We start from the raw sequence: 21,385 nt of genomic DNA, 5'->3' as shown, positions 1-21,385 counted from the left end.
ATCTCATTTCCCTCACTCACTGCATCCTATTTCCTTCAGTTACTGCATCACCTTTCCATCAGTCACTGCATCCCATTTCACGCAGTCACTGAATCACATTTCCATCAGTCACTGCATCCCAGTTCACTCAGTCTCGGCATCTCATTTCCCTCAGTCACTGCAACCCTTTTCCCTCAGTCACTGCATCCCACGTCCCTCAGTCACTGCATCCCACGTCCCTCAGTCACTGCATCCCACGTCCCTCATTCACTGCATCCCACATCCCTCAGTCACTGCATCCCATTTCACTCAGTCACTGCATCTCCTTTCCATCAGTCACTGCGTCCCATTTCACTCAGTCACTACGTCCCATTTCCCATAGTCACTGCATCCCAATTCCCAATCACTGCATCCCATTTCCCTCAGTCACTGCATCACATTTCCCTCAGTCACTGCATCACATTCCCCTCAGTCACTGCATCACATTCCCCTCAGTCACTGCATCCCATTGTCCTAAGTCACTGCATCCCATTGCCCTCATTCACTGCATCCCATTTCACTCAGTCACTGCATCCCATTTCACTCAGTCACTGCATCCCATTACCCTCAGTCACTGCATCCCATTTCACTCAGTCACTGCATCCCATTACCCTCAGTCACTGCATCCCATTATCCTCAGTCACTGCATCCCATTACCTTCAGTCGCAGGATCCCATTTCCAACAGACACTGCATCCCATTTCCCTCAGTCACTGCATACCACTTCCATCAGTCACTGCATCCCAGTTCACTCAGTCTCGGCATCTCATTTCCCTCAGTCACTGCATCCCATTTCCCTCAGTCACTGCATCACATTTCCCTCAGTCACTGCATCACATTTCCCTCAGTCACTGCATCACATTTCCCTCAGTCACTGCATCCCACGTCCCTCAGTCACTGCATCCCACGTCCCTCAGTCACTGCATCCCACGTCCCTCAGTCACTGCATCCCACGTCCCTCAGTCACTGCATCCCACGTCCCTCATTCACTGCATCCCACATCCCTCAGTCACTGCATCCCATTTCACTCAGTCACTGCATCTCCTTTCCATCAGTCACTGCGTCCCATTTCACTCAGTCACTGCGTCCCATTTCCCATAGTCACTGCATCCCAATTCCCAATCACTGCATCCCATTTCCCTTAGTCACTGCATCACATTTCCCTCAGTCACTGCATCACATTCCCCTCAGTCACTGCATCACATTCCCCTCAGTCACTGCATCCCATTGTCCTAAGTCACTGCATCCCATTGCCCTCATTCACTGCATCCCATTTCACTCAGTCACTGCATCCCATTTCACTCAGTCACTGCATCCCATTACCCTCAGTCACTGCATCCCATTTCACTCAGTCACTGCATCCCATTACCCTCAGTCACTGCATCCCATTATCCTCAGTCACTGCATCCCATTACCTTCAGTCGCAGGATCCCATTTCCAACAGACACTGCATCCCATTTCCCTCAGTCACTGCATACCACTTCCATCAGTCACTGCATCCCAGTTCACTCAGTCTCGGCATCTCATTTCCCTCAGTCACTGCATCCCATTTCCCTCAGTCACTGCATCACATTTCCCTCAGTCACTGCATCACATTTCCCTCAGTCACTGCATCACATTTCCCTCAGTCACTGCATCCCATTTCCTCAGTCACTGCATCTCCTTTCCACAGTCATGGCAATCCCATTTCACGCAGTCACTGCATCCCATTTCACTCAGTCACTGCATCCCATTTCACTCAGTCACTGCATCACATTTCACTCAGTCACTGCATCCCATTTCACTCAGTCACTGGATCTCCTTCACCATAGTCACTGCAATCCATTTCGATCAGTCACTGTTTCCCGTATCTCACAGACGCTGCATTCAATTTCCCACACGCACTGCATCCCATTTCCCATAGTCACAGCATCTCCTTACCCTCAGTCTCTGCATCGCATTTCACTCAGTGATTGCATCCTACTACCTACCAATACTGCATCTCATTTCCCTCACTCACTGCATCCTATTTCCTTCAGTTACTGCATCACCTTTCCATCAGTCACTGCATCCCATTTCACGCAGTCACTGAATCACATTTCCATCAGTCACTGCATCCCAGTTCACTCAGTCTCGGCATCTCATTTCCCTCAGTCACTGCAACCCATTTCCCTCAGTCACTGCATCCCACGTCCCTCAGTCACTGCATCCCACGTCCCTCAGTCACTGCATCCCACGTCCCTCAGTCACTGCATCCCACATCCCTCAGTCACTGCATCCCATTTCACTCAGTCACTGCATCTCCTTTCCATCAGTCACTGCGTCCCATTTCACTCAGTCACTGCGTCCCATTTCCCATAGTCACTGCATCCCAATTCCCAATCACTGCATCCCATTTCCCTCAGTCACTGCATCACATTTCCCTCAGTCACTGCATCACATTCCCCTCAGTCACTGCATCACATTCCCCTCAGTCACTGCATCACATTCCCCTCAGTCACTGCATCACATTCCCCTCAGTCACTGCATCCCATTGTCCTAAGTCACTGCATCCCATTGCCCTCATTCACTGCATCCCATTTCACTCAGTCACTGCATCCCATTTCACTCAGTCACTGCATCCCATTACCCTCAGTCACTGCATCCCATTTCACTCAGTCACTGCATCCCATTACCCTCAGTCACTGCATCCCATTATCCTCAGTCACTGCATCCCATTACCTTCAGTCGCAGGATCCCATTTCCAACAGACACTGCATCCCATTTCCCTCAGTCACTGCATACCACTTCCATCAGTCACTGCATCCCAGTTCACTCAGTCTCGGCATCTCATTTCCCTCAGTCACTGCATCCCATTTCCCTCAGTCACTGCATCACATTTCCCTCAGTCACTGCATCACATTTTCCTCAGTCACTGCATCACATTTCCCTCAGTCACTGCATCCCATTTCCTCAGTCACTGCATCTCCTTTCCACAGTCATGGCAATCCCATTTCACGCAGTCACTGCATCCCATTTCACTCAGTCACTGCATCCCATTTCACTCAATCACTGCATCTCCTTCACCACAGTCACTGCATCCCATTTCACGCAGTCACTGCACCTCATTTCACTCAGTCACTGCATCCCATTTCACACAATCACTGCATCTCCTTCACCACAAATACTGTATCCCATTTCCAACAGTCACTGCATCCCATTTCACTCAGTCACTGCATCCCAATTCACTCCATCACTGCATCTCCTTCACCACAGTCACAGCATCCCATTTCCATCAGTCACTGATTCCCGTATCTCACAGACACTGCATTCAATTTCCGACACTCACTGCATCCCATTTCCCTCAGTCACTGAATCTCATTTCAATCGGTCACTGCAACCCATTTACAACAGTCACTGCATCTCATTTCACTCAGTCACTGCATCCCATTTCCCTCAGTCACTGCATCCGATTTCCCTCAGTCACTGCATCCGATTTCCCTCAGTCACTGCATCCGATTTCCCTCAGTCACTGCATCCGATTTCCCTCAGTCACAGCATCCCACTTCCCTCAGTCACAGCATCCCACTTCCCTCAGTCAGTGCATCCCATGTCCCTCACTCACTGCATCCCATTTCACTAAGACAGTGCGTCCCATTTCTCTCAGCCACTGTATCCCATTTCCCTCAGTCACTGTACCCCAAGCCCGCTCGGGCACTGAATCCCTATTAACTCAGTCACTCCTTCCCAGGACCTCAGCCACTGCATCCCATGTCCCACAGTAACTGCATCGCATTTCCATCAGGCACTGCAGCTCATGTCACTCTGTCACTGCATTCAATTTCCATCAGTCACTGCATCTCATTTCACTCATTAACTGCATCCCATTTCACTCAGACACTGCATCCCATCTCACTCAGACACTGCATCCCATCTCACTTAGACACTGCATCCCATCTCACTCAGACACTGCATCCCATCTCACTCAGACACTGCATCCCATCTCACTCAGACACTGCATCCCATCTCACTCAGTCACTGCATCCCATTTCCATCAGTCACTGCATCCCATTTCATGCAGTCACTGCATCCCATGTCCCTGAGTCACTGCATCACATTTCCCTCAGTCACTGCATCCCATTTCCCTCAGTCACTGCACCCCATGTCCCTCAGTCACTGCACCCCATTGCCCTCAGTCGCTGCATCCCATTGCCCTCAGTCGCTGCATCCCATTGCCCTCAGTTGCTGCATCCCATTGTCCTCAGTCACTGCATCCCACTTCACTCAGTCACTGCATCCCATTTCACTCAGTCACTGCATCCCATTAACTTCAGTCGCAGGATCCCATTTCAAACAGACACTGCATCCCATTTCCGTCAGTCACTGCATCCCATTTCCCTCAGTCACTGCATACCATTTCCATCAGTCACTGTATCCCAGCTCACTCAGTCTTGGCATCTCATTTCCCTCAGTCACTGCATCCCATTTCGCTCAGTCACTGCATCCCATTTCCCTCAGCCACTGCATCCCATTTCCCTCAGCCACTGCATCCCATTTCCCTCAGCCACTGCATCCCATTTCCCTCAGCCACTGCATCCCATTTCCCTCAGCCACTGCATCCCATTTCCCTCAGCCACTGCATCCCATTTCCCTCAGCCACTGCATCCCATTTCCCTCAGCCACTGCATCCCATTTCCCTCAGTCACTGCATCCCATTTCACTCAGTCACTAAATCCCATTTCACTCAGTGACTGCAACACATTTCACTCACTGACTGCATCCCATTTCACTCAGTGATTGAATCACATTTCACTCAGTCACTGCATCCCATTTCAAACAGTCACTGCATCCCATTTCATTCAGTGACTGCAACACATTTCACTCAGGCACTGCATCCCATCTCACTCAGACACTGCATCCCATCTCACTCAGTCACTGCATCCCATTTCCATCAGTTACTTCATCCCATTTCCATCAGTCACTTCATCCCATTTCCGTCAGTTACTGCGTCCCCTTTCCCTAAGTCACTGCATCCCATTTCCCTAAGTCACTGCATCCCATTTCCCTCAGTCACGGCATTCCATTTCCCTCAGTCGCTGGATCCCATTTTTCTCAGTCACTACATCCCGTTTCTCACTGATGCTGCATTCAATTTCCGTCAGACACTGCATCCCATTAACTTCAGTCGCAGGATCCCATTTCAAACAGACACTGCATCCCATTTCCCTCAGTCACTGCATCCCATTTCCCTCAGTCACTGCATCCCATTTCCCTCAGTCACTGCATCCCATTTCCCTCAGTCACTGCATCTCCTTTCCACAATCATGGCAATCCCATTTGACTCAGTCACTGCATCCCATTTCACTCAGTCACTGCATCCCATTTCACTCAGTGACTGCAATACATTTCACTCAGGCACTGCATCCCATTTCACTCAGGCACTGCATCCCATTTCCCTCAGTCAAAGCGTCCCATTTCCCTCAGTCAAAGCGTCCCATTTCCCTCAGTCAAAGCGTCCCATTTCCCTCAGTCAAAGCGTCCCATTTCCCTCAGTCAAAGCATCCCATTTTCCTCAGTCAAAGAGTCCCATTTCCCTCAGTCAAAGCGTCCCATTTCCCTCAGTCAAAGCGTCCCATTTCCCTCAGTCACATCGTCCCATTTCACTCAGTCACTGCATCTCATGTCCCTCAGTCACTGCATCCCATTTCACTCAGTCACTGCATCCCATTTCACTCAGTCACTGCATCCCATTTCACTCAGCCACTGCATCCCATTTCCCTCAGCCACTGCATCCCATTTCCCTCAGTCACTGCAACACATTTCACTCAGTGACTGCATCCCATTTCACTCAGTGACTGCAACACATTTCACTCAGGCACTGCACCCCATTTCACTCAGGCACTGCATCCCATTTCCCTCAGGCACTGCGTCCCATTTCCCTCAGGCACTGCGTCCCATTTCCCTCAGTCAAAGCGTCCCATTTCCCTCAGTCAAAGAGTCCCATTTCCCTCAGTCACTGCGTCCCATTTCGCTCAGTCTAAGCGTCCCATTTCCCTCAGTCACTGCGTCCCATTTCCCTCAGTCACTGCGTCCCATTTCACTCAGTCACTGCATCTCATGTCCCTCAGTCACTGCATCCCATTTCACTAAGTCACTGCATCCCATTTCACTCAGTCACTGCATCCCATTTCACTCAGTCACTGCATCCCATTTCACTCAGTCACTGCATCCCATTTCACTCAGTCACTGCATCCCATGTCCCTCAGTCACTGCATCCCATGTCCCTCAGTCACTGCATCCCATGTCCCTCAGTCACTGCATCCCATGTCCCTCAGTCACTGCATCCCATGTCCCTCAGTCACTGCATGCCATTTCACTCAGTCACTGCATCACATTTCACTCAGTCACTGCGTCCCATTTCACGCAGTCACTGCGTCCCATTTCACGCAGTCACTGCGTCCCATTTCACGCAGTCACTGCGTCCCATTTCACGCAGTCACTGCGTCCCATTTCACGCAGTCACTGCGTCCCATTTCACGCAGTCACTGCATCCCAATTCACTCAGTCACTGCATCCTATTTCACTCAGTCACTGCACCACTTTTCACTCTGTCACTGCATCTCATTTCCGTCAGTTACTGCATCATATTTCCATCAAACAAGGCATCTCATTTCACTCAGTCACTGCATCCCATTTCCCTCAGTCACTGCGTCCCATTTCACTCAGTGATGCGTCCAATTTCACTCAGTGACTGCAACACATTTCGCTCAGAGACTGCATCCCATTTCACTCAGAGACTGCATCACATTTCACACAGTCACTGCATCCCATTTCACACAGTCACTGCATCCCATTTCACACAGTCACTGCATCCCATTTCACTCAGTCACTGCATCTCCTTCACCATAGTCACTGCATTCCATTTCCATCAGTCACTGTTTCCCGGATCTCACAGGCGCTGCATTCAATTTCCCACACTCACTGCATCCCATTTCCCATAGTCAGAGCATCTCCTTTCCCTCAGTCTCTGCATCGCATTTCACTCAGTCAGTGCTTCCCATGTCCCTCAGTCACTGCATCCCATGTCACTCAGTCACTGCATCCCATTTCCCTTAGTCACTGCATCACATTTCACTCAGTCACTGCATCCCATTTCCCTCAGTCACTGCATCTCATTTCACTAAGGCACTGTATCCCATCTCCCTCACTCACTGCACCCGAAGTCCGCTCGGGCACTGCATCCCCATGAACTCAGTCACTCATTCCCACTACCTCAGTCACTGCATCCCATTTCCCTCAGGTACTGCATCACATTTCCATCAGACACTGCAGCTCATGTCACTCTGTCACTGCATCCCATTTCCCTCAGTCACTGCATCCCATTTCCCTCAGCCACTGCATCCCATTTCTCTCAGCCACTGCATCCCATTTCCCTCAGTCACTGCATCACAGTTCACTCAGTGACTGCATCACAGTTCACTCAGTGACTGCATCACAGTTCAATCAGTGACTGAATCACAGTACACTCACTGAGTGCATCCTATTTCACTCAGTGACGGAATCACATTTCACTGAGTCACTGCATCCCATTTCACACAGTCACTGCATCCCATTTCCCATCGTCACAGCATCTCCTTTCCCACAGTCTCTGCATCTCATTTCAATAAGTGATTGCATCCTACTTCCCAAAAACAGTGCATCCCATTTCGCTCAGTCACTGCATCTCATGTCCCTCGGTCACTGCATCCCATTTCCCTTAGTCACTGCATCCCATTTCCCTCAGTCACTGCATCTCATTTCCGTCAGTCACTGCATCATATTTCCATCAAACAGTGCATCCCATTTCGCTCAGTCACTGCATCCCATTTCCCTCAGTCACGGCATCCCATGTCCCTCAGTCACGGCATCCCATGTCCCTCAGTCACGGCATCCCATGTCCCTCAGTCATGGCATCCCATGTCCCTCAGTCACGGCATCCCATGTCCCTCAGTCACTGCATCCCATGTCCCTCAGTCACTGCATCCCATGTCCCCCAGTCACTGCATCCCATGTCCCCCAGTCACTGCATCCGATGTCCCTCAGTCACTGCATCCCATGTCCCTCAGTCACTGCATCTCATTTCACTCAGTCACGGCATCCCACGTCCCACAGTCACTGCATCCCATTTCACTCATTCACTGCATCCCATTTCACGCAGTCACTGCATCCCATTTCACTCAGTCACTGCGTCCCATTTCACGCAGTCACTGCATCCCATTTAACGCCGTCACTGCATCCCATTTAACGCCGTCACTGCTTCGCATTTCACTCAGTCACTGCATCCCATTTCACTCAATCACTGCATCTCCTTCACCACAGTCACTGCATCACATTTCACTCAATCACTGCATCACATGTCCCACAGTGACTGCATCCCATTTCCATCAGTCACTGTTTCCCCTATCTCTCAGACACTGCATTCAATTTCCCACACTCACTGCATCCCATTCCCCTCAGTCACTGCATCCCATTACCCTGAGTCACAGTATGCCATTTCCCACAGTCACTGCCTCTTCTTTCCCTCAGTCACTGCATCCCATTTCCATCAGTCACTGCATCCCATCTCCCTCAGTCACTGCACCCCATGTCCCTCAGTCACTGCACCCCATGTCCCTCAGTCACTGCACCCCATGTCCCGCAGTCACTGCATCCCATGTCCCTCAGTCACTGCATCCCATGTCCCTCAGTCACTGCATCCCATTGCCCTCAGTCGCTGCATCCCATTGCCCTCAGTCGCTGCATCCCATTGCCCTCAGTCGCTGCATCCCATTGCCCTCAGTCGCTGCATCCCATTGTCCTCAGTCGCAGCATCCCATTGTCCTCAGTCACTGCATCCCACTTCACTCAGTCACTGCATCCCCTTTCACTGAGTCACTGCATCCCATTAACTTCAGTCGCAGGATCCCATTTCAAACAGACACTGCATCCCATTTCCGTCAGTCACTGTATCCCATTTTCCTCAGTCACTGCATACCATTTCCATCAGTCACTGTATCCCAGCTCACTCAGTCTTGGCATCTCATTTCCCTCAGTCACTGCATCTCCTTCACCACAGTCACTGCATCCCATTTCACTCAATCACTGCATCTTCTTCACCACAGTCACTGCATCCCATTTCCAACAGTCACTGCATCGCATTTCACTCAGTCACTGCATCGCATTTCACTCAGTCACTGCATCGCATTTCACTCAGTCACTGCATCGCATTTCACTCAGTCACTGCATCGCATTTCACTCAGTCACTGCATCACATTTCACTCAATCATTGCATCCCATGTCCCACAGTCACTGCATCCCATTTCCATCAGTCACTGTTTCCCCTATCTCTCAGACGCTGTATTGAATTTCCCACACTCACTGCATCCCATTCCCCTCAGTCACAGTATGCCATTTCCCACAGTCACTGCATCTTCTTTCCCTCAGTCACTGCATCCCATTTCCGTCAGTCACTGCATCCCATTTTCCTCAGTCACTGCATACCATTTCCATCAGTCACTGTATCCCAGCTCACTCAGTCTTGGCATCTCATTTCCCTCAGTCACTGCATCCCATTTCCGTCAGTCACTGCATCCCATTTTCCTCAGTCACTGCATACCATTTCCATCAGTCACTGCATCCCATTACACTCAGTCACTGTATCCCATTTCACTCAGTCACTGCATCCCATTTCCCTCAGCCACTGCATCCCATTTCCCTCAGCCACTGCATCCCATTTCCCTCAGCCACTGCATCCCATTTCACTCAGTCACTCCATCCCATTTCACTCAGTGACTGCATCCCATTTCACTCAGTGACTGAATCACATTTCACTCAGTGACTGAATCACATTTCACTCAGTCACTGCATCCCATTTCAAACAGTCACTGCATCCCATTTCAAACAGTCACTGCATCCCATTTCATTCAGCCTCTGCATCACATTTAACTCAGTCAGTGCATCCCATTTCACAAAGTCAGTGCTTCCCATTTCACTCAATCACTGCATCCCATTTCACTCAATCATTGCATCTCCTTCACCACAGTCACTGCATCCCATTTCCAACAGTCACTGTTTCCCGTATCTCACAGACGCTGCATTCAATTTCCCACACTCACTGCATCCCATGTCCCACAGTCAAAGCATCTCCTTTCCCTCAGTCTCTGCATCACAGTTCACTCAGTCGATGCATCCCATGTCCCTCAGTCACTGCATCCCACGTCCCTCAGTCACTGCATCCCATTTCCCTCAGTCACTGCATCCCATTTCACTCAGTCACTGCATCCCATTTCACACAGTCACTGCATCCCATGTTCCTCAGTCACTGCATCCCACGTCCATCATTCACTGCATCCCACGTCCCTCAGTCACTGCATCCCATTTCACTCAGTCACTGCATCCCATTTCACTCAGTCACTGCATCCCATTTCCCTCAGTCACTGCATCCCATTTCCCTCAGTCACTGCATCCCACGGCCCACAGTCACTGCATCCCATTTCACTCATTCACTTCATCCCATTTCAGTCAGTCACTGCATCCCATTTCACTCAGTCACTGCGTCCCATTTCACTCAGTCACTGCGTCCCATTTCATGCAGTCACTGCGTCCCATTTAACGCCGTCACTGCTTCGCATTTCACTCAGTCACTGCATCCCATTTCACTCAATCACTGCATCTCCTTCACCACAGTCACTGCATCGCATTTCACTCAGTCACTGCATCGCATTTCACTCAGTCACTGCATCGCATTTCACTCAGTCACTGCATCGCATTTCACTCAGTCACTGCATCACATTTCACTCAATCATTGCATCCCATGTCCCACAGTCACTGCATCCCATTTCCATCAGTCACTGTTTCCCCTATCTCTCAGACGCTGTATTGAATTTCCCACACTCACTGCATCCCATTCCCCTCAGTCACTGCATCCAATTACCCTGAGTCACAGTATGCCATTTCCCACAGTCACTGCATCTTCTTTCCCTCAGTCACTGCATTCCATTTCCGTCAGTCACTGCATCCCATTTTCCTCAGTCACTGCATACCATTTCCATCAGTCACTGTATCCCAGCTCACTCAGTCTTGGCATCTCATTTCCCTCAGTCACTGCATCCCATTTCCGTCAGTCACTGCATCCCATTTTCCTCAGTCACTGCATACCATTTCCATCAGTCACTGCATACCATTTCCATCAGTCACTGCATCCGATGTCCCTCAGTCACTGCATCCCATGTCCCTCAGTCACTGCATCCCATTTCACTCAGTCACGGCATCCCACGTCCCACAGTCACTGCATCCCATTTCACTCATTCACTGCATCCCATTTCACGCAGTCACTGCATCCCATTTCACTCAGTCACTGCGTCCCATTTCACGCAGTCACTGCATCCCATTTAACGCCGTCACTGCATCCCATTTAACGCCGTCACTGCTTCGCATTTCACTCAGTCACTGCATCCCATTTCACTCAATCACTGCATCTCCTTCACCACAGTCACTGCATCACATTTCACTCAATCACTGCATCACATGTCCCACAGTCACTGCATCCCATTTCCATCAGTCACTGTTTCACCTATCTCTCAGACACTGCATTCAATTTCCCACACTCACTGCATCCCATTCCCCTCAGTCACTGCATCCCATTACCCTCAGTCACTGTATCCCATTTCACTCAGTCACTGCATCCCATTTCCCTCAGCCATTGCATCCCATTTCCCTCAGCCACTGCATCCCATTTCCCTCAGCCATTGCATCCCATTTCCCTCAGCCACTGCATCCCATTTCCCTCAGCCACTGCATCCCATTTCACTCACTGACTGCATCCCATTTCACTCAGTGACTGAATCACATTTCACTCAGTCACTGCATCCCATTTCAAACAGTCACTGCATCCCATTTCATTCAGCCTCTGCATCACATTTAACTCAGTCAGTGCATCCCATTTCACAAAGTCAGTGCTTCCCATTTCACTCAATCACTGCATCCCATTTCACTCAATCATTGCATCTCCTTCACCACAGTCACTGCATCCCATTTCCAACAGTCACTGTTTCCCGTATCTCACAGACGCTGCATTCAATTTCCCACACTCACTGCATCCCATTTCCCACAGTCAAAGCATCTCCTTTCCCTCAGTCTCTGCATCGCAGTTCACTCAGTCGATGCATCCCATGTCCCTCAGTCACTGCATCCCACGTCCCTCAGTCACTGCATCCCATTTCCCTCAGTCACTGCATCCCATTTCACTCAGTCACTGCATCCCATTTCACGCAGTCACTGCATGCCATTTCACGCAGTCACTGCATCCCATGTTCCTCAGTCACTGCATCCCACGTCCATCATTCACTGCATCCCATTTCACTCAGTCACTGCATCCCATTTCACGCAGTCACTGCATCCCATTTAACGCCGTCACTGCATCCCATTTAACGCCGTCACTGCATCCCATTTAACGCCGTCACTGCATCCCATTTAACGCCGTCACTGCTTCGCATTTCACTCAGTCACTGCATCCCATTTCACTCAATCACTGCATCCCATTTCCAACAGTCACTGCATCGCATTTCACTCAGTCACTGCATCGCATTTCACTCAGCCACTGCATCACAGTTCACTCAGTGACTGAATCATAGTTCACTCAGTGACTGAATCATAGTTCACTCAGTGACTGAATCATAGTTCACTCAGTGACTGAATCACAGTTCACTCAGTCACTGCATCCCATTGTCCTCAGTCACTGCATCCCATTTCCATCAGTCAGTGCATCCCATTACCCTCAGTCACTGCATCCCATTCCCCTCAGTCACTGCATCCCACTACGCTCAGTCACTGCATCCCACTACGCTCAGTGACAGCATCCCATTTTCCTCAGTCACTGCATCCCATTTCCATCAGTCAGTGCATCCCATTACCCTCAGTCACTGCATCCCACTACGCTCAGTGACAGCATCCCATTTCCCTCAGACACTGTATCCCATTTGCCTCAGACACTGCATCTGATTTCCATCTGTCACTGCATCCCATTTCCCTCAGTCATTGCATCCCATTTCCCACAGTCAGTGCATCTCCTATCCCTCATTCACTGCATCCCATTAACCACAGTCACTGCATCGCGTTACCCTCAGTCGCTGCATCAAATTACCCTCAGCCAGAGCATCCCATTTCCCACATTCACTCCATCTCCTTTCCCTCAGTCAATGCTTCACATTCCACTGAGTCACTGCATCCCATTCCACAGTGTCACAGCATCCCATTTCACTGTGACTGCAACCCATTACCCTCCGTCACTGCATCCCATTTCCATCAGTCACTGCGTCCCATTCATCTCAGTCACTGAATCCCATTTCCCTCATTCACTGCATCCCATTTCCATCAGTCACCGCATCCCATTTATCTCAGTCACTGAATTCCATTTCCCTCAGTCACTGCATCCCATTCCCTACAGTCACTGAATCCCATTTCCCACATTCACTGCATGCCATTTCCATCAGTCACTGCATCCCATTTATCTCAGTCACTGCATCCCATTCCCCACAGTCACTGCATCCCATTCCCCACAGACACGGCATCCCATTCACTTGAGTCGCAGCATCCCATTTCAAACAGACATTGCATCTCCTTTCCCTCAGTCACTGCATCCCTATTCACACAGTCACTGCATCCCAGTTCACACAGCCACTGCATCCCATTTCACACAGCCACTGCATCCCATTTCACACAGCAACTGCATCCCATTTCACTCAATGCTTCACTTTCCACTCAGTCAGGGTACCCATTTCCATCCGTCACTGCGTCCCATTTCCTCAGTCACTGCATCTCCTTTCCACAGTCACGGCAATCCCATTTCACTCAGTCACTGCATCCCATTGCCCTCAGTCACTGCAGCCCATTGCCCTCAGTCACTGCAGCCCATTGTCCTCAGTCACTGCAGCCCATTGTCCTCAGTCACTGCAGCCCATTGTCCTCAGTCACTGCAGCCCATTGTCCTCAGTCACTGCATCCCATTGTCCTCAGTCACTGCATCCCATTACCCTCAGTCACTGCATCCCATTTCCCTCAGTCACTGCATCCCATTTCCCTCAGTCACTGGGTCCCATTTCCCTCAGTCACTGCATCCCATTTTCCTCAGTCACTGCATCCCATTTCATTCAGTCACTGCATCACATTACCCTCAGTCACTGCATCCCATTGTCCTCAGTCACTGCATCCCATTTCACTCAGTCACTGCATCCCATTACCCTCAGTCACTGCATCCCACTTCACTCAGTCACTGCATCCCATTTCACTCAGTCACTGCATCCCATTAACTTCAGTCGCAGGATCCCATTTCAAACAGACACTGCATCTCATTTCCCTCAGTCACTGCATCCCATTTCCCTCAGTCACTGCATTCCATTTCCCTCAGTCACTGCATCCCATTTCCCTCAGTCACTGCATCCCATTTCAAGCAGTCACTGTATCCCATTTCATTCAGCCTCTGCATCACATTTAACTCAGTCACTGCATCCCATTTCCCTCAGTCACTGCATCCCACTTCACTCAATCACTGCAGGCCATTTCACTCATTGACTGCATCCTATTTCACTCTGACGCTGCGTCCCGTTTCCATCAGTCACTGCATCCCATTACCGTCCGTCACTCCATCCAATTACTGTCAGTCACTGCATCCCATTTTGATCAGTCACTGCATCCCATTTCCCTCAGTCACTGCATCCCATTTCCCTCAGTCACTGCATCCCATTTCCACCAATTACTGCATCCCATTTCACTCAGCCACTGCATCACATTTCACTCAGCCACTGCATCCCATTTCACTCGGCCACCGCATCCTAGATCACACAGTCACTGCATTACAGTTCACACAGACACTGCAGCCCATTTCACACAGTCACTGCATCCCATTTCACCGAGTCACTGCATCCCATTTCCCACAGACACTGCATCTCCTTTCCCTCAGTCACTGCGTCTGCTTTCCCTCAGTCACGGCATCTCCTTTCCCTCAGTCACGGCATCCCATTTCACTCAGTCACGGCATCCCATTTCACTCAGTCACGGCATCCCATTAAACGGAGACAGTAAATCCCATTCAATTGAGACAGTGCATCCATTTCCACAGTCACTGCATCTCCGTTCCCTCAGTCACAGCATCCCATTTCCATGAGTCACTGTATCGCATTCCCCTCAGTCACTGCATCGCATTCCCCTCAGTCACTGCATCGCATTCCCCTCAGTCACTGCATCGCATTCCCCTCAGTCACTGCATCGCATTCCCCTCAGTCACTGCATCGCATTCCCCTCAGTCAGTGCGTCCCATTCCCCTCAGTCCGTGCGTCCCATTTCCATCAGTCATGCATCCCATTTAGCTCAGTCACTGCATCCCATTTCACTCAGTCACTGCATCCAATGTCACTCAGTCACTGCATCCCAGGTCACTCAGTCACTGCATCCCAGGTCACTCAGTCACTGCATCCCAGGTCACTCAGTCACTGCGTCCCATTTCAGACAGTCACTACATCTCCTTTCCTCAGTCACTGCATCCCAATTCGCGAAGTCACTGCGGCCCATTTAACAGTCACTGCATCCCATTTCCACAGTCACTGCATCCCATTCCCCTCAGACACAGCATGCTATTTCCCACAGTCTCCGCATCTCCTTTCCTCCGTGCCTGCATCCCATTTCACTCAGTAAGGGCAGCGCATTTCACTCATTCACTGCATCCCATTGCACTCAGTCACTGGATCCCATTTCCATCAGACACTGCATCCCATTTCCCTCAGTCACAGCACCCCTTTTTCCACAGTCAGTTCATCTCCTTTCCTCAGTCACTGCATCCCATTTCACTCAGACACTGCATCCCATTTCCCTGAGTCACTGCATCCCATTACCGTCAGTCACTGCATCCCATTACCGTCAGTCACTGCATCCCATTTGCATAAGTCACTGCATCCCATTTGCATAAATCACTGCATCCCATTTGCATAAGTCACTGCATCCCATTTGCATAAGTCACTGCATCCCAGTTCACACAGTCACTGCATCCCGTTTCACTGAGTCACTGAATCACATTTGTTGTTCTCACTTGAATGCAATGGTCATGAATCTCCTCCAATGGCTGGTCATGTATTTCCAATGCAAAATTTTACCAAGTTTTGATTTTCAATTTTGATTACATGTGTCTCCTCTATTCTATAAGATGCTGCAATAAACTCAAATTTGACAAATCATAATTCAACCACCATTCCCTACAGAGTTAATTTCATCAAACAGATCCAATTAGAATTGTCACATTCCCAAATCCTGATTCAAGTTTTTCTAACTATGGGCCACGTGGTTAAGAAAAAAAGACACATAGGATCAGAGAGATGTACAGTCGGGAAACAGATCCTTTGGCCCAATTTGTCCATGTTGACCAGATATCCTAAATTAATTTAGTCCCATTTGCCAGCATTTGGCCCATATTCCTCTCAACCCATCCTATTCATATACCCATCCACATGCCTTTTAAACGTACAAGCCTCCACCACTTCCTCTGGCAGCTCACTCCATACATGCACCACTATGAAAAAAATCCGGTCCATTTTAAATCTTCCCTCTCTCATTTTTAACCTATTCCCTCCAGTTTTGGCTTCCAGCAATCCGGGGAAAAGATCTTGGCTGTTCGCTCTATCCACGTCCCTCGTAATTGTATAAACTTCTATATGGTCAGCCCTGAACTCCAAAGTTCAAAGAAATAGCTGCCTGTTCAATCCCACGGTATACCTCCAACCTCCGATGCTGGTAACATCCTTGTAGAGCTTCTCTGAACCCTTTCAAGTTTACAACATACAACAATACAGCGCAGAACAGGCCCTTCGGCCCTCAATGTTGCGCCGACATCCTTCCTCTCGCAAGGAGACCAAAATCGATTGCAGTATTCCAAACGCAGCCGAACCAAATTCCTACATGGCTGCTAAGTGATCTCCCAACTCCTATACTCAATGCACTGACCGATAAAGGCGAGCACACCAAATGTCTCCTTCATATCCTTTCTACCGGTGGCTGTACTTTGATGGAACTACGAAACTGCATTCCAGCGTCTCTTTATTAAGCAACACTCCCCACAACCTTCAGTGTATACGTGCTGCCCTGATTTGCCTTTCCAAAATGTAGCACCTCACATTTAGCTAACCTCAACACCATCTGCCATTCCTCAGTTTATTGGCCCTTGTCAATGTCCCATTGTATTCTGAGGTGACCTTCTTGGCTGGCTCCTACACCTTCAATCATTGGGAAACTTACTAACCACGCCTTCTATTTTCATATCCAAATCATTGCATCACTTCAACTCCCCCTCCCACTCCCTGAATGACATGTCCATCCTGGGCCTCTTCCAGTGTCACAACCAAACCACCCAGAAACTGGAGGAGCAGCACCTCATATTCCGCCTCGGGAGCTTCCAACTCAATAGCCTCAATGTGGACTTGGCCACCCTCAAAATCTCCCCACCCGCCAGCCTCATCCCAAGACTAGTTCCTCCCCTCATCCCCGCCTCCATGACCTGTCCGCCTTCTCTCCCACCTATCCACTCCTCCCACCTCACTGACCAAAACCCACCACTGCTTGGAATTATTCTTCTTTTCACACTTCATCAGCTCGATGTTATTTCTAAAATCTATTTTCCAATTTTGGAAAAAGTGAGATAAAGAGAAGTAAAAGAAGTTACATTCTTACCACTCGGGAAATCTCTGAATATTCTTCTGTTGAAAGGCCGCCAAGGAACGATGCAATTCTTGTGTCACAAACGCTGTGAGGGAGACATCTTTTTCGGTTCCACTAACTCCAGCCTAAGGAAGACAAACCCACGTAACATATCTAGTGACTTAAAGCATACTCTATTGTTGCCCAAGGTGGAGAGCTGGATGAACACAGCAGGTCAAGGAGCATCAGAGAAGCAAGAAAGCTGATGTTTCGGAACGAGACCCTACTTCAGAAAATTGGCGCTGGAGAATCTGAGACAACAAGGTGTAGAGCCGGATGATACTGCTTGGCCTGCTGTGTTCATCCAGCTTTACACCTTCTTATCTCAGATTCTCCAGCATCTGCAGTTCCTACTGCCTCTATTGTTGCCCTTTCACTTTACTGAACTAATATGAGCCAGTAGTTTTGTTTAGGCCCGTGTAATCTTACAGTTATTGGCCTGTCCAAAATCCTGAATTAATTTTGATCGACTGACGGGAGGAGAGATGAATTTTATAGAAATTTTTGTTTTCTACCAATTTGCAGAGGGCATCGTGGGCGATTGAAGGACAGTGTTATTATCCTCCAGGTCTGTGGACTGCATCATTACCAACTTGCCCATTTGCATATACATACAGTATTCATGATGTACCAATGAAACATAATAAACCAATATTGCGTACTAAAAACAACGCTCACATATCAACAGAAATTTAAATATTTATCATAGAGTTTGAAGAATTGAATTCAATGATACAAAGCAAAAGCCAGTGAAGATGAGTGCAGTTGGTCAGCACTTTTGCCACTAAGTGGAGGTTGGCAATTTGAGGCCACCCAGGAACAAGCAAGCTCTGTCTAACTCCAAGGGCAGCACGGTGGCTCAGTGGTTAGCACTGCTGACTCACAGCGCCAGGGACCCAGGTTCGATCCCACCGTTGGACGATCTTCTGTGCGGAGTTTGTACATTCTGCCCATGCCTGCATGGGTTCCTGCTGGGTGCTCTGGTTTCCTCCCACAGTCCAAAGATGTGCAGGCTCGGTGTATGGGCCATGCCAAACTTGCCCATTGTGTTTAGGGATGTGTAGATTAGGTGTGTTAGTCATGGGAAATGTAGGGTTACTGAGGAAAGGGTCGGGGGATGAGTCAGGGTGAGATGTTCTTTGGAGCGTGGCCGTGGACTTCTTGGGTCAAAAGGGGCTTGCTTCCACACCGTAGGGATTCTATGATATGGAAGTATCTTTTGAAGTGGACATTCATGGGTATGCTGTAACAGAGACCTTGAAATACTGCACAACAAATATTTGGAACTAGACTGTCAATTCAGACATAGCATCAAAAAAGGTCATGGAAGTTGTCACTGATATAAAGCAGGATTGATGAAAATCCAGCAGGAAATGGTGTCAAAAGGCACAGTATCTTTTATTCATCTCCAGTTATTTTGTCCAAGGCACTGGATGCTGGCAGGATTGAAACATTTAAGAAATGCTTCACAAATCACATATAAGGACCTGCACATCTTTGAACAATGGGAGGAAACTGCAGCACCTGGCAGAAGCCCCTCGCAGACGCGGGGAGGACGTGTCAATTCCACACAGATAGTTACCCAAGACTGGAATCTCAATTGGCTCCCCAGTGCATGAGCAGCTCTGACCACTGAGCAACTACCTTGCCCAGAAGGGGTTTTATAAGCGCATACATTATTTCCATTAAGACAGATCCAATCCTCTATGTCCAATCAAAATAACATATTGTAGATATCATGACAACAATCATAAATGATTTTGAACAAGTAAATCAAAAAACTTGAAATAGTTTCCAAGCCTAAATACTAGATATGGTGCAGTTAAGATGAATAGTGCAACAACAAAAAGGCCATATTTTATGTGACGATCGGTAACACTTGAAAACTTGCAACAATTCGTCGCCAGTAGTGCTCTGAAGTGGCTTGATGGTGCACTCCTTCAGACACTGGAATGAAACTCCAAAGATCACAAATTCTCCTTCAATACCGTGTTGTAACAGTGACTGCATAAACCTGTGTTTATGGGCCTGACTGGAAACCCACACAACATGCATAAACAAAAAAATAATCTCAGGTGATAGGAGAAAAAAATGTATGTATGCAACGTCTTTGAAAAGCAATTATTTGTAGCGGCTGCAAACCCATAAGAAATCTCGTTTCGCAGATTATATTCATTTGCACTGCGGGTCATGCCAGTCAGAATCAGTTTTCGTTTCATGACAGATAACTAAAATGTCCATTACAATGAACTTTGGTTGATCAGAAGATTTTAAGTAAGGACTATGTCTTGTGTGAGCTGACGGCTTTAGGGGATGGAGAAGGTACATGCACTGCTGGCATCTTGACACCATTGAATGAGCAAGCGTGGACGCAAAGGTTGTAACAGGTAACAATTGGACAGGCAATATCTTTTGAGCTCCTTCCCAGCAGGCCTGTAATACTCTAAAGCTGTGCTCGACCCTCACTTCCTCCACCTTACGTACGCTGCCTTTTCTTTTTGACAAGAAGCACCTCTGTACCCGTCATCCAAGGCTCCTTAATCTTACCCCTTCTTACCTGTCTCAGAGGAACAAATTTATACATCACTCGCAAAAACTGCTCCTTGAACAGCCTCCACATGTCTGCTACGCCCTTTCTGTGGAACAATTGCTCCCAATCTGTACTTCCCAACTCCTGTCTGATAGCAGCATAGTTTCCTTGACCCCAGTGAAATATCTTCCCCTGGTAACTGCTCCTTTCCCTTTCCATGGCTATGGTAAACGGGAGGCTCTTGCGGTCACTGTCGCCAAAGTGTTCTCCCACCACGAGATCTGACACCTGTCCTGGCTCATCGCCGAGCACCAAATCCAAAATGGCCTCCCCCCCTCGTCGGCCTGTCCACATACTGAGTCAGGAAACCCTCCTGAACACACCTGACAAAAACGGCTCCATCCAAACCATCTGCACTCAGGAGGTTTCGATCTATATTGGAAAAGTTGAAGTCACCCATAACAACAACCCTGATACGTTTGCACTTTTCAACAATCTGCCGGCCAATGAGTTCTTCGATCTCCCAACTGCTATTTGGGGTCTGTAGAAAACCCCCAGTGAGGTGACTGCTGCCTTGCTGTTCCGAACTTCCACCCACACTGACTCAGTCGACAAACCTTCCTTGGCAACCTCAGCCCATACCACCGCAGTAGACGAGTCCTCAAAGGTTCTTTCAGCCGCCATTATACTGTCCTTGACCAACAAAGCCACACCTCCCCCTCTTTTGCCACCTTCCCAGACCTTAATGAAAGATCTAAACCCGAGAACCTGCGACATCCATTCCTGACCCTGCTCTATCCATGCCTCCGAAATGGCCACAACATCGAAGTCCCAGGTACCTATCCAAGCTGCAAGCTCACCTACATTATTCCGGATACTCCCGGCATTAAAGTCGTCACACTTCAATCCAGCTTGCTGTCTGCCAGCACACTTCTGTGACAGTGAGGTCCTGACCATGTCCTCCCTACGCTCATCCTCCTGTGTACTAGGACTACACCTCAGTTTCCCATCCCCCTTCCGAGCTCGTTTAAATCCAACCGAATGGCACTAGCCAATTTCCCACCCAGGATATTCGTGCCCCTCTCATTCAAGTGGAGACCGTCCTGTTTGTACAGGTACCACCTTC

This window comes from Stegostoma tigrinum, chromosome 44, assembly GCF_030684315.1.
Source record: "Stegostoma tigrinum isolate sSteTig4 chromosome 44, sSteTig4.hap1, whole genome shotgun sequence".
In the NCBI taxonomy this organism is placed as follows: Eukaryota; Metazoa; Chordata; class Chondrichthyes; order Orectolobiformes; family Stegostomatidae; genus Stegostoma; species Stegostoma tigrinum.
The sequence above is the reverse complement of the archived record's forward strand: the minus strand, read 5'-3'. Positions refer to the sequence as shown.